The following is a 14,511-nucleotide window of genomic DNA, read 5'->3' on the forward strand; positions in this document are numbered from 1 at the left end:
ACATGTTTATATACAATATATTTACTGAATACATAAGAAATGCATACAAATATGTAAAATATTTGTATAGATTATTAATATTCTATTGCTTTATTACAAAAGATCATAAACACAGAGGTTTTACATAACATGCATTGTTAGTATACAGTTCTGGAGGTCAGATGCAGGGCTCAGGATGTATGTCCTGCTGGGAGCCAGGGCTTTGGGAAGTCTCTGCTACTGAAATGACTGCAGGAGCAAAGCAGTGGGATAGCCAGGACCACAGGGAAGAACATCCTTTGATGGGGACACTGGGGGGCACCAACCTTATTGACCTAGTGGCTTAGAGAAAGCTCACCCTCTGGGAGTATTCGGGCCATCTGACCTAATTTATATGGAAGCTGCTGTTCACTCCTGTTCTTTTGGGAGGAATCTTAACACTACCCAGATCTTGAGTTTTCTTCTTGCAGAACAGCTTGCATAGTCATTTGGCAATCTTCATTTGAGATGCTAAAGAAGAAAGAGGAAGGAAAAGAGGATGTGGAGAGGGAAAAGAGTGAGGGCAGGGGCAGGAGAGGGGAGAAGGAGAGAGAAAGAAGTCATTGCTCAAGTGATACTTTGGAATTTAGACTCTCTGCTTAGAGGCTCATAAAGACAAAGCATTGATCTTTGCTAGGCCTGGCTCTTGCACAAGAGGGAATTTCTGGCCCCATCGTTTTTACTATTTCCTATGGCATATCAAGTCCTTCTTACACATTTCCCATCCTGGGCCTCCCTTCTGTGTTGGGGAGCATGAATATCTGCTTCTGAAGGACATGTGCTGTGTAATGGTAGCAACACGTCCACATAGTAGTAATAGGTGCCCTGCACATTCAAAGCAATCTGGCTTGGCAAGCATCACTGAGAGGAGCATCAGAATCCTGCCTCATGCATTTGTCAAGGCAGCAGAAGCCAGGCAGTTGTGTTACTCACATGGGAAGAAGATTTAGGAAGGAAGAGATCTTAGTCAGATTCCCCAGTACTTGTCATCTGGAGGTCACTGACAGTAGTCATTGGTGTCATTAGTTCTGGGCCACCCAAATTAGCAGGGACACAGGGCCCACTCAGAATTCTCTCTCCTATCACCCAGTGTTCTGTGTGTTTTCCATCTTGGCAAGGCGTGTCAACAGTTCTTACTGCCAGTTCTTCTCTTGTATTGCTGATTCTGAGCTGCCACAGTTCAATGTGTGCTTTTCCAAAACTCATACATTGACATTTAATCTTCAAGACACAGTTTCCAGGGCCTCGGCCCTTAGAGATGAGTGGGGTATGAGGGATACACTCTCATCGAAAAGATGAAGGTCTTCATGAAAGAGCATTCCTTTCCCCCTTTGCCCATAAAGGACACTGTGTATATGGGGAATGGGTCTCTCTCTCTCTCTCTCTCTCTCTCTCTCTCTCTCTCTCTCTCTCTCTCTCTCGTGTGTGTGTGTGTGTGTGTGTGTGTGTGTGTGTGTGTATGTGTGTGCACGTGCACTAAGGCTTCATTTTGGGAGCTGACAGTGAGATAACACCGTGTCTTCTAATTTCTTGACCTTGGACTGCCCAGCCTCCAGAATTCTGAAAGATACATTTCTACTACTTTTATTTAAAGCCAAAGGAGTGGCCTGACAAACCACCATTTTCTTTTTTTATTGCATTTGAGCCTTATAGCTACCTCTGTGATATGTTATCTTCCAGATCAGCATTTTCTGTAGAAAAATGTCACTTAATAGCATCATAAAACTGGATTTAATTGGTTAAAGAGAAAGGAAATGAACCTGATATTAAAATCAGACACCCACCTGGTTCCTTTGCAGTATCAGGGAACTTTTCACTGGTTCCTGCTTTATTTTGTTCTATTTTATTTATTTATTTATTTTTGAGAAAACAGCTTTTCTTAAAACATTGAAATCAGTTATCTGGGGAATAAAATATTTATGAAATCATTGTGGTAATTTTAAACACTATGCCAAGAATCTAAGTGTTGGATAATGACTGAGATGCTGGGCTGCATTTTTACGTGGGTGTTGTGTCTGCATCTTTTAAAACCTTAGATAAAATTACTTTTTCTTAGAACATTGTCTTCAGTTGGTAGCAGATGAAATATTAAATAAGTATGCACGCCTCAGAGGCTTCTGAAGCCTCCCTGAGACTTGGCTTTATTGATGTACTCTTTGATGTCCTGCTTGCTTTTCGAGCATGGCATGCATTTTCTAAGATAAATTCCTCAGGCTGAAGCAGTGTGGAGGGCAGAGAGCCAGAAGCAGCGAGGTGCATGCCACATTCTTTCCTTCGGCCAAGTGAACTGATCTAAATAGTATTTGTTACTTTGAAGAAATTTGTCATTAAAATACACTTCTATTCCTTCCAATGGGAGACAATTAAAGCCATTATTTGAATTACACATTTGCCTGTAGCAAGGACTGCTTGGCTGCTTACTCTTTGGTATGTGAAAAAGCATACATGGCTGATTTTTACTCTAATTAACTTGTGAGTCAGGTTCACTGATCAATTCAGGGAAGGAATTCAAAAGACCATACAAGAGACTTGGAAACCATTAAAGTTTTAGAGGCATATTGATATTTAGGGGCAATTAGTTTTGCTGTTTTCTCTCTCTCTCTCTCTCTCTCTCTCTCTCTCTCTCATCTATCCATCATATATATATATATATATATATATATCCTTCTATATATAAACATACACACATGCACATGCACACACACACACATGCACACATACACACACATATTAACATCGTTAACAAAATTTATTCTCATCAAACTTTAAAAATGGCACTTAGAGATTCAGAAATTCAATTAAAATATAATCAGCTGGATTATTAATGAATTTTGCTTGTTTACTAAGTATTCTTCTGGATAAAGGGATGCTTTGATATGAGTTGATGGACCGTGTATGAAAATCCATGAGTGTCACAGGCCTCTTGGTGGGTTGTTTTCTTTCTGTGAAGCTGAAGGTGTTTAACTACTAAAAGCCTTAATTTTCTCACTTGTGACATGAAACCATGGAAATGAGGCTACATAAAGAAACGTGTGTATAGAAGCTGGATTGTCATCACCGTTAGTGACACTAGTAGCAAAAGCAGTCTACCACATTTAGTTTATTTTTGTTTTCATTGTGTATTTTTTTGTGGAAAATTCTTCATCATATATATGTAATACAAAAACATAGGAATCTTTTTAGAAAACACAGATAGGTATTTTGCTTGTGTGTAGTTCTGTACCATGTGTACAGACATCTTCTGCATTTCATGGAGTCTAGAAAAGGAATTTGGGTCTTCTTAAGCTAGAGTCACAAATGGTTGTGAGTTGCCATGTGACTGCTGGGATTTGAATCTGCGTCCTCTGAGAATAGCCATTGCTTTAAACTTCTGAGCCATCTTTCCAGCTTGGAATCTCTATTTTTAAACTGCTTTTATACATATTTATTTATAACATGTCTACTAAGAAGAAAACCGAAAGACATCTAGTCATAAAAGCAAAACTTGCAGAATGGTAAAAAAATACACAAGCAACTAATTTTCCTATCTGAGCACTTCATCAAGATGACAATAGTGTAGTGCAGGGCTTGTTATTGGCAATTTCCAAAAGAAGGAACCAGGTGAGATCCATAGGGAGATAGTAGAACCTGTAATAACAGTAGCCACCTTAAACACAGGAGTACTGTCAGGTGTGCTGCATATCTATGATTGTTTATCTTCCTAAAGACTTAAAGAAAAAGATGAACAGAATTAATGCGTGAATTTTTTACAAGAAATCTCAGCAATAAAAGTTATATTCAGAAAGAGAAGTCTAGCCACAAAACATAGAATGTCTAAGAAGAGCATTATTATGTTGAAGTACAAAGAATGGATGAAATAAACAGAAGTTGTAATCACAGTGGGCAATAACCTGAATTATTAGTAAATACTAAAAACGAATAGTATAAGTATTCCAACTGAAAGACAGGCCTGGGAATGAAGCTCAGAGGCAGAGTGCTTGCCTAGCATGCACAAGACTCTGGGCTCAGACACTGGTACTATAACATTGCTTTGCTACCACAAGCACAGTTACGACTGTGGTACTTGCTTATAAACAAAAGAACATGATTACACATAACAATAATTTACTTCTGTTGTATGCTGTAAATAAAAATAAGGGACCAATTTCGAAAATATTTACTATGCCAATATGAAGCAGAGGAAGCCAGAATAAACTGCATTAATTCAGGTCATGTTGACCTCAGAATGAGGAAGATCACCTGGAAAGAAGTGGTTGGAAGCAAAATAATTGAGGCATTGATTCTATAAAAATGTACAGGGATGCTCATGCCTGCATTCCTGACAACAGAGTGTCAAGGAGAAGCAGACATACTTGCCACCATAGTAAGTGAGTTAAGCTGTCCTAAAGAAATGGAAGAAGGAACATGTACAAAATTAGGTAAATGTGTGGGAGGTGTCACCAGTGACTGAGTCAGACCAAATTCTGAGCCATAAGTATTTACAAACAAAGCAAAATATGTACAAACAGACCACAAGACAGAAAAGAGATCTTAAGAAAAAGTGTGAATGTATTGATATCAAGTGCTTACACATAAGTTACTAGTTCTGAAATGCATACATTGGAGAAGAAAGATACAGAAAATCAATAACTTAAGCTTTCCTCCCAGGAAACTAGAGAAATAACAGCAATTTAAGCTGAATTCAAGCAGAAAAAAATGTTAGAGCAGAAATAAATGCAACGAAGGATAGAAGAATGATATTAAAAATGGACAAAAGCAACAATGGGCTCTTTGAAAAAGATCAATAAAATTGATTATCTCCTAGCTAGCCTGACCAAGATAAAAGGGGGCAGTCACAGATGATCAATATCAGAAACAAAAGGAGGTCCATGACTACTTTGCCAATGAGACTAGAGGGATGTAAGATGTGATGTAAGTACCATGCAGCCAGCAATTACAAGTATGACTTAAATTAGAATTTTCTCTGAAGAGCTTTGCTTGTATGTTTCATTCTCCCCAGAGTTGGGGCAATTAGGTGTTTCAGTTTTGTATCAAGGTCTGTGTTAATCTGAGTTTGCAAATATCAGTGAGTCTGTGAAACAGCATATATCTCACACCCCCATAGAACTCAATGCTAATGTTTCTCCTCAGATCATTCCTTCTAAGTGGGATCCAGGATGAATACATTCTTATATGTCCATTATAATGACCACCTGACCTTAAAGAGAAAGAGAGATCAGAGAGGACCATGATAGTCCTTACAGAGACCCAAACCAGAATCAATTTGGCACCTCTGCTCATTCTGTAGAGTGTAACAAAATCATATCTCTTAACTGCGATGGAGCCTGGGGGAATAGCTCAGGTGGGAAAGCACTAGGCTGAAGAAAATATAGCCTTGGATTTGTCAAAATATGCTCAAATGTTCACAAATCATTATTTCCCCCATTCCTCCCACTATGTTACATACTGGTCTGCTTTTGAAGACATGCAGTCCTGTGTCTCATGTATTTTCTGTATCCAGAATTTTTGGATCCTTGGATGACACTGTAGCCAACTCTGGTCTGGGTGGAGCCCTCATATCTGAGGTGTTACTTCAGAACTGAGTTATGACATATTACTCCTGATTTATACTATACAATGGGGACAGAAAATGCCAATAGACATATTAATTTGAATATTAAGAATGGAGGCATGTAATGGTTGTTTTAAATGTCAACATGCTACAACCAAGAATCATTGGGAAGAAAGCATGAATAAGGGATTGCTTAGACTACGTTGGTTTGTTGTCATACCTGTGGAGGGTCATCTTGGCTGTCTTAGTTATTGGGATGATCAAACCTGACTGTGGGCAGTGTCATTTTTTCCTTACTTTTGTTACAGGACTAAGAATTTTACTGGCATGTATTTGGAACATAATGATATCAAGAGGCATCATACACCCAGAATATTCTTTTGTTCACCCACTTGACTAGAGCTATAGCCCAGAAGGTACAGAATATGTGCTCAAGGTAGATTGTGCTCAAGGTGTGATAAGATTTTATTTTTGCTGACTCCTTTTTCATTGCACAATTCAAACCATCACCTTCAAAACCAGTACCTTCTTGAACCTTGCCCCCCCCAAACAACCCAGTACCTTCTTCATAGCCACCACTTTGATAGATATCACTCTCCTGACTATCATTTTCATAGTCATCATCTTCATAAGTAACACCTTCATAACTGTCACCTTCATATCTTCATAGCTATCACCTTTATAGCCAACACATCAATAGCCACCCCATCTCTAATATCACCTTCATAACCATTACTTTCATAACAAGCGTCTTTATAACCATCATCTTTATAACTAACACTATCATAACCATCACCTTCATAACAAGAAATTTCATAACTAACACCTTTATACACACACCTTTATAGCTAACTCATTTATAACCATCACTTCCATAACCATCAACTTCAGAATCATTGTCTTCAAAATCAACATCTTCATGACCATCACCTTCATAACCAACATCTTCATAAGTATCACACAGGACCTCTGAGTAGCCAGGCTCTGCAGGGAAGAGCGATTTCTTGAATCTGTTAACTTGCCTGCATGTTATGAGAGCTCCAAGGTTGCAGATTTTTCTCACCTGTGTTGGGGGTGGGCTTCTCAGCAATAAGGCTGCCTTTGAAAGGTCTATAAGTAAATTATAAGTAACTCCTTATCTGCACTCATTGATTCATTAAGTTGGGATTTTGTGCAATTGTTACTTTAATCTGCTGTGAGCTCTATATGAGATGAATGTGTGTGTGTGTGTGTGTGTGTGTTTGTGTGTGTGTGTATGGCATATGGTGTATTGTGTATGGTGTTACCACAAGAAAGTCTCTCATACTACAAGGTCCTTCCCTAGAGCCAAACTCATGTTTGTGGGATGGTCTTGAGATTCCAGAACATCTGTGAATGAAATAAATATCTTTTACTTATGAAGTGTCCAGCTCAGGATTTTGTTACAGAAATAAAATGAGATTAATAAAGATAGACTAGTTTTTTGTAATAGCTAGCAATTTATTTCTGACCACGCACAGTCCACTGAGCATGCTCATAGTGCAGGTCACATGAAGCTTCTGAAGAATCTAGACTTTCCCACCATGTTAATTCCAGACTCTAAAATTGCACTGATGCCATAGATGTAGCATCATTCTTATAGGTACTTGGTAATAAATAGAAGAAACTGTGGAAGAGTGCAGAGGAGAGTTTAAAATCTATGGCTGAAAAAGTCCAGACATTTTCATGTTGTTCTGCTATAGAGTTGCCAGTTTGTTTTTTCCTTTATCCAGGGCAAGCAAGATAAGTTTGAAGTGGGCCATGGATGGACTTTGTTATATTTCTATAAGAATTTGGACTTGGCTACCAGGACAGTTAAGAGAAACCTGCATTTCCATTGCTGATAAAGGGAGAGGTGGTGAATTTTCCAATGAGCTTAAGGGAATTCTAAGTGAAACTGACTTGAGATCACTTCTAAGAGATATCTCTCAAGAGGATTAATGTGGAGGAGAAAGAAATCTCAATGCCAAGAGTCTGGGCTTAACCACTGAGGAGCTTAGCCAAGCATGTTTGTTTTTTTTTAACCTCTGGGGACAAAAGCTGATCATTGCAGTCAAGAGATCTTCTCTGGAGTCTCCAGAGAGAAGCAAATCCAGAAGACAATCATGCCCCACCCCAGAAACATCAAGCATCCTGTGTCTGATAGGAGAAGAGAGAACACCGTCCTGCATCCACACTGAATTCTCCATGAGAGAAGGGCTGCTTCACAGTGATGGCTTGTGAGATCTTGGACAGGGCTCTTGTGTGTGCCCAATTCCTATTTGGGATTCCATACATCTTGTTCTTTGACTTGGAACAGCCAGGAGAGATTTTGTATTGTACATCTGTAGCAAAACGTAATTATAATTGTAGGCAAGTTTAGACAAAGTTGCTGTCTGCCAGTATTTTGTAAGGAAAGCTGTTTTCCTTAACATCATGCCTGCCTTTGCCAACACTTCTCTTTATTACTGAGCTAGAAAAATCACTCATGTAGATCCAAGTACACATGTTGGATTATTGATGACAAAATTTTCATACAACAACCTGGCAAAGGAGTGAGAGCAGAGCATGAGAATGAAACGCTAAGTAAGCACCATCTTCATCCTCACTGTGATGTGGAAATGGAGGTGTGGGAGAAGGAATCTGCTCTGTGGAAGACCTGAGTTTGGTCCCAAGTGTCTGAGTCAGCACAATCACCTATAACTTCAGGTCTAGGGGATCCAATGCCATCTTCTGGTCCTTTTGGACACTACCTTACCCTTACATAGACACATGTGTATACCCCTAAATAAAAAAAAAGAAAGCAATTTAAACATGGAGAAGTGAGCACAACAAACTAATCCTAGGACTTGATCTTAAGTGAACCTATCAGCTGAAAGTTAAATAAGTAACATTAGAGGAGCATACTTTTCTATGCATGGTTTTCTTTTTCTTTTTAATTCTGAAGTGTTATTGAGGGAAGTGATCTGACCGTACCGGTTTCCTCTACTGAGTTTTCTTTTTCTTTATTTTTCATTCGTTAATTAGTTAACTTACTTTACTCCTGATTGTGGCTTTCCCTTCCTCCTTTCTTCCAGGTCCCTCCCTCTTACCTTCTCTCTCCCCATCTCCCTTGCCCTCTCTCCTCAGGGAAGGGGAGGCTTGCATGGATATCAACCCTCCTTGGCATAGCAACTTGAAATAAGACTAAGGACATCTTCTATTGTTGTTAGACAAGGCACAGTCATTCATGCAAATGAAAAATTATGATCTGCACCAACCACTAAACTTCCTGTGGACTATCAGAGGAAGTGTGCCTCCTCTGACTCAGGCAAAATAAGGATCACCTAGAGTACATCAGGTTTTCTGGCTGTGAAAGGACCATCATGATCAATGATGCTCTCTGGAGTGACAGTTACTGTTGGTGTCCTTCAAGTATTTCTCCCTACAGTTCTCTCTCAAGGAGTCTAAGTTGTGTTCAAAGTAGCTAAGCTGCCAAGAGGACAGTATATCTGTCAAAGACAGGCTTATTTTCTGCCAACACCCCTTTCATCAGGGAAGGATCTATTAGCTGCTTATTAGAAAGTCAATTCACTCTGACCCACCATATCTTGCTTATTTAAAGGGAAAATAAACACCAAACAAGGTGCTTACAATACTGGTATATCATGAACATTCTAATAATTTAACAGTATTGGATAATTTTTGATAACAGTTAACTGTGCTATTTCCATACACACACACACACACACACACACACACACATGGGAGAGGCTGGCCTATTCTCTCTGCTCAGTGTCATCTTGATCGTGTATACCTGAATGAGATGTGTCTTAGTTATTTTTCAATTGCTGTGCTAAGACATCATGAACAAGGCAACTTATAGGATAAAGTGCATATTATGTCTTTACAGTTCAAAAGTTTAAAGTCCCTGACTGTAATATCAGGGAGCAAGGCGGCAGGGACGCAAGTATGGCACTGGAGCAGTAAGTCCGAGATTACATCTTGAGACAACCACCACAAGGCAGAGAGAAAGCACAGTGTGCCGGCATGGCATGGGCTCAAAGCCCACTCATGCCTCCTCCAATAAGGCTACACCTCTTAGTCCTTCCCAAACAGTTCTACCAGCTGGGCACCAGATATTTAAATATATGAGAGTCTGGCAGCCAATCTCATTCAGACCATCACACCAACTACTTAATTCTTCTTAACTATGATCTGAGATACAATTTGTGTTTTCTAAGCCATTATCATTGTGACATTATTACAGGAAAGATAGATAGTTAATATTGGACCAGTTGCTAAATTTATCACAACAAGATGTAGTCATACCAAGTGCAAATTAACCTGACTTACAACCTGACCAGTTTTATCATTTGCCCCTATCTATTTTTCCTACTCAAAACCTTGCAGGGAAACATAGAAGTCTCACAAATTCCCCAAATTGGAAGACTCTGGAAATAGATTGTGTGTACAACTTTTTGTAGCATTGTAAATTGTTTTCTAAGTAAAGATTATCCCTTTTTTGGTCAGTGCATGATGGGAAAGTTGGATTTCAGATAGCAATAAAAAAGGCAATTGCTGTCATTGGTAGCTTCAAAACTGTGGGAGCAACATCAGAAAGAAAGGAAGTAGAAAGAGATTTAAGGAGTGGGAGTAAAATAATTTTAACAACTCGTCATATCATGTTAACTAATGGTGGGTTTAGTAAAATAGATGACTTAACAACTATTTACATATGAAGACTTGTTTATTTATTTTTATGTATATGAGTACCCTGTACCTGTCTTGAGACACATCAGAAGAGTGCATGGAATCCCACTACAGATGTTTGTGACCCACCATGTGGTTGCTACGAATTGAACTCAGGACCTCTGGAAGAACAGTCAGTGCTCTTAACCACGGAGCCATCTCTCCAGACCATGAAGACTTGTTTAAAGACTGTTCCTTATCTCCCTGTGTTAATCAGTCAAGTGCTGCATAATTGACTTAGCCCAATTCAGGAGAGATGTACACTGAAAAAATATACTAAATCAGACGACAGAGATCCAGAATCCCATGGAAACCTGTTCCTGAACTTTCTAGAAATTATTCAATAAGGGTGATCATGTTCTTTCCCTTAATGATGCTGGGTTCATAAACTGGCTTTCCTTGATAAGAAAGTCTTTTGATAGACTGTTGTGGAATGATGATTAATATTTTAAATGTCTGAGAATGAAGAGATGAAAAGAAAATAAATTCCAGGCTGATGTAATTGTATGTCACATGCAGTTACTGGTTGAAATGGAGCTCCAGTGACTAAAACATTTATTGATTTATTAGATTAAAATAACTTAAAGAGGGCAATTTAAATATAAATGCTAATTGCTGTTACAAGAAATGAAAGACACTTTAATTATCTGTGACAGAGTATCTAATAGCAACCAATTGAAATAACTTTACAGGGTATGCCTTTATTGTGTAAAATGACTAATCTGGATTGGGCTGGGAAATCTATAAGACATTAATATAGTACACCACTGGAGACATTTGTGATGTCTTTTCCAGACATTAGATAGATCTTGAGGACTCTGACTTAACCAATGATTTAATCCATTGTGGAGAGCCGTGCCGTGAGCAATCGCCATTACAAGATGGCGCTGGCTTTCGCTGTGCTCAACTAGTAAACAAGCCTTGTGCGCAGGTGTGAGAGTGAATTCACGCCAAGTCACTGCCCATCTCGGGGGTAGTAATGAGGTGATGGGCAAGCAACAAATCAGGTGCTGACACGCCATGCTGAGGGCTATATAAGCAGCACCATTTTCTGGGTTCTGGGTCTTCCCTCCTGAAGAAGCAATAAAGCTTTTGCTGCAGAAGAATCCNGTCTTCCGAGTGTGTTCTTGCCGGCGACAACAATAGCTTGGGACAATCCATGGAGAGATTTAAAGTATAGATAGACCAGTAGGATGTAGCAGAACTGTGGCATGAGGACCTTGGTTGGAAGAAGTGGATTACTGAGATGATGTTCTTGGGGACTCCATGTTCCCCTGGCCCTATCATCCTTAGGACTATTTTTTTTTTTTTTTTTTGCTGGGGTCATTAGGAGAGTGTTTTTTTGGGGGTGGGGCGGGGGGTGGGGCTTGATCTTCCCTTGGCTCCTTCATGTTGAGGTTCTTTGTTTCCTATCTGCCACAGTGTGAGATGCTACATTGGGCTGTTCCTGCCATGGTGGACAGAAAGCCCCTGAAATCATCTTTTCTCCCTTATGTGGCTTCTGTCAGGAACTTGGTACCAGCAATGGAAACATTAGCTAGTACTTCATCCTTGACCTTTCTCAACAAACATTGTGGCTGCTGTTCTTGCTTTCTCGTAGTGTTTTAAAAACAATTAAATTTTCTTCTTTCTCTGTACCATGTACACGGTGTGGCTTTGCAATGTATATTATTGTGATTGTTGCTCAAAATGATCAGAGAGATTAAGGAGGTTATTTGAATTGTGTCATAATTTTTATATGAGGCATGTCTGTGTTACTTGAGGTTAGGCTGTTAATACTGGTAAACCTTGAAAGAGCCATTTCTATTTTTATTCTGACTTGGAAAATATAAGGTACTATTAAGCTTATTACTGGTAAATAATTCTTATTTGTTTTGTTTTGTTTTTACTTGTAGTGAATCAATACATACCATTCATTTATATAAAGTAATTAATTCTTCACAAAGGGTGTGGTTAAATATGAAGCACTATAAATAGAGCACATGCATTTTAAAAGTCTGATTACATGGGTTCTTCATTTCTCCTGACTTTATTCCATGAACAAATTTAATTTTTTCTCAGTATGCATTTCTCTCTCACCCCCCCCTCTCTCTCACACACATACACACCCGAAAAACAGAAGATTTAGTTAATGCATCTCTTATTAGTACACACACTTGTAAATTGGATGCTGTTTTAAATGGGACCTAGCCTTGTAATTACAGGGGGTTGCAGTGTTATAGACATAATCACAACTCTCCTCACTCCTTAATTATTTTATCGCTTTTGATTTTTCACTTCATTCCTCCACTTATCTTCTTATTTCGAATGCCACCTCCCCAATGCACATTTATTTATTATCTCTGTTTCAGAATATTCAGTGGCTCCTTAACCATTTGGAGAAAAGTTGAGACACTAAACCAATAACAGTACACAGTAGTCTTTATTGCTCTCCACCATTTTCTCTTGTGATTACCCATGAACACACCTTGCTTAGGGCATTGTCAGTAAGTTGGTAGATACAAATCCAATAAGCTAACTCCTCCCTCTCCCTCTCCCTCTCCCATTTCCCTTCTTACCCCATCATTTTCCAGATACAGACCTTCAATGCTGTTTTTGCTGTTGTTCCTGTTGTTAACCTTTATACTGAGACTCTAGAAGATTTCTAAATTCACCTCCTTCCTGTCTCTTTCAAGACCACTGGCTCCTGAGCATTCATGTTTCTTTTTTGAAGCCTTGGCTTTGATCTGCCATCTCTTCAGTATTATTTTTTTCACTTAAGGTTACAGCCTTCTCCTGAGGGTGATTTTAAGGTCCACTGAATCTTTCCTCTTGTTAGTTGCTAGCCCAGAATCACAGGGTAGACTGAGGCAGGCAGTGATTGGGTAGCATGGGTGGTTGCAGGAACAAAAGTTATAATTGCTAGGGCTAACATTGCTTATTATTTGTAAGTTTTTCTCTTCCTTTAATGCTTTGCTATTCTAGGACCAAAAGCTGCTGGTAATTAGCTCCTACTGTTAGCAGCAGGGAATTAAGAGAGAAAAAAGGCTTAGTTACTATGCTCTTTTCTTTCTGGCTCAAGGGTCCCTTGCTGGCCAGGCAAGAGGCTTGGAGTTCATTAACATTTTGAGAATCAGAGGAAAAGGAAATAGAAGAATGCCACACATGCATAAAAAACACATAATCTGGATGAATCAGAGAAAGAAAAGCTTCAATACACAGACAAAACACAGACTCACTCTGTATGAAGCTGAAGAAAGCTGCACTGTTGGTTTATTGTGGTTCTTAATTTTTATACTTTCTTAGGGTAATTGGTCACATGATTTTCTAATTTTTTTTTACATCCATGAGTTGATAGTAAGTGTAAGGTAATAATCCATGTCATAGATGGATGGCTTAAAGAATTACAGTAGAATTGTTTATATGTCTTTCCATTGAGAATAGTAACTGACTTAACATTCATTATCTGTTACAAGCTTCATAAGTTCATTATAACTTTAAAGCAATAAGTTTTATGTCACAAGTTAGCATGGTTTTATCAAGTGACAAATTATCTACCTTGTGTCTCATCTTGAGGTTTTATATAGATAAACTAGTCAATATTTTAGTTACCAGATAATGGTCTCACACCTAACATAGAAAGAATGTTTTCCTTGACTGTAAATTTGTTTCAAGTCTTCTTTCTTTTCCTAGTGCAATTAGCCTATGACACATGAAGGTTTACAGAGCTCTATTTGCAGCTTTTATTCTATAGAGGGCTTGAAATTACTTGTATAAATCCATAAATCCTGTAAAATCATTATCAAGAGTTATGAAATCATCAATTTGTTCACATAGCGTTACTATATGAGAGTGCATCTTCATGTTGATCTGCAGAAAACCCACTCAATAGGGTGGGCTCATGACCAGGAATGATTAGGCTATGTCATAGGGATAGGCAAGGTCTATCAGCAGCAAGAAGCAATCCTGAGTTGAACTCTCTTAGGACCCTGAATCTCAGAGCTCATCCATCTCAGACCATGCAAAACAGTGAGCCATCTCCAGAAAAATCATTTGCTTGCTATATAGCCTTTCCTAGGTAACTTCTGACATCCCATCTTCTCTAGAGTTTGTTCTGTGCTCCTGGCTATTCATAAATTTAGCGTGCATTGTGTGCTATTTTGCTTACATGCTTTGGAACCTGTGTAGTGAAGTAAGCTTGTGTGTGTGTGTGTGTGTGTGTGTGTATGTGTGTG

Source organism: Mus caroli, chromosome 13 (genome assembly GCF_900094665.2).
Source record: "Mus caroli chromosome 13, CAROLI_EIJ_v1.1, whole genome shotgun sequence".
Classification (NCBI taxonomy): domain Eukaryota; kingdom Metazoa; phylum Chordata; class Mammalia; order Rodentia; family Muridae; genus Mus; species Mus caroli.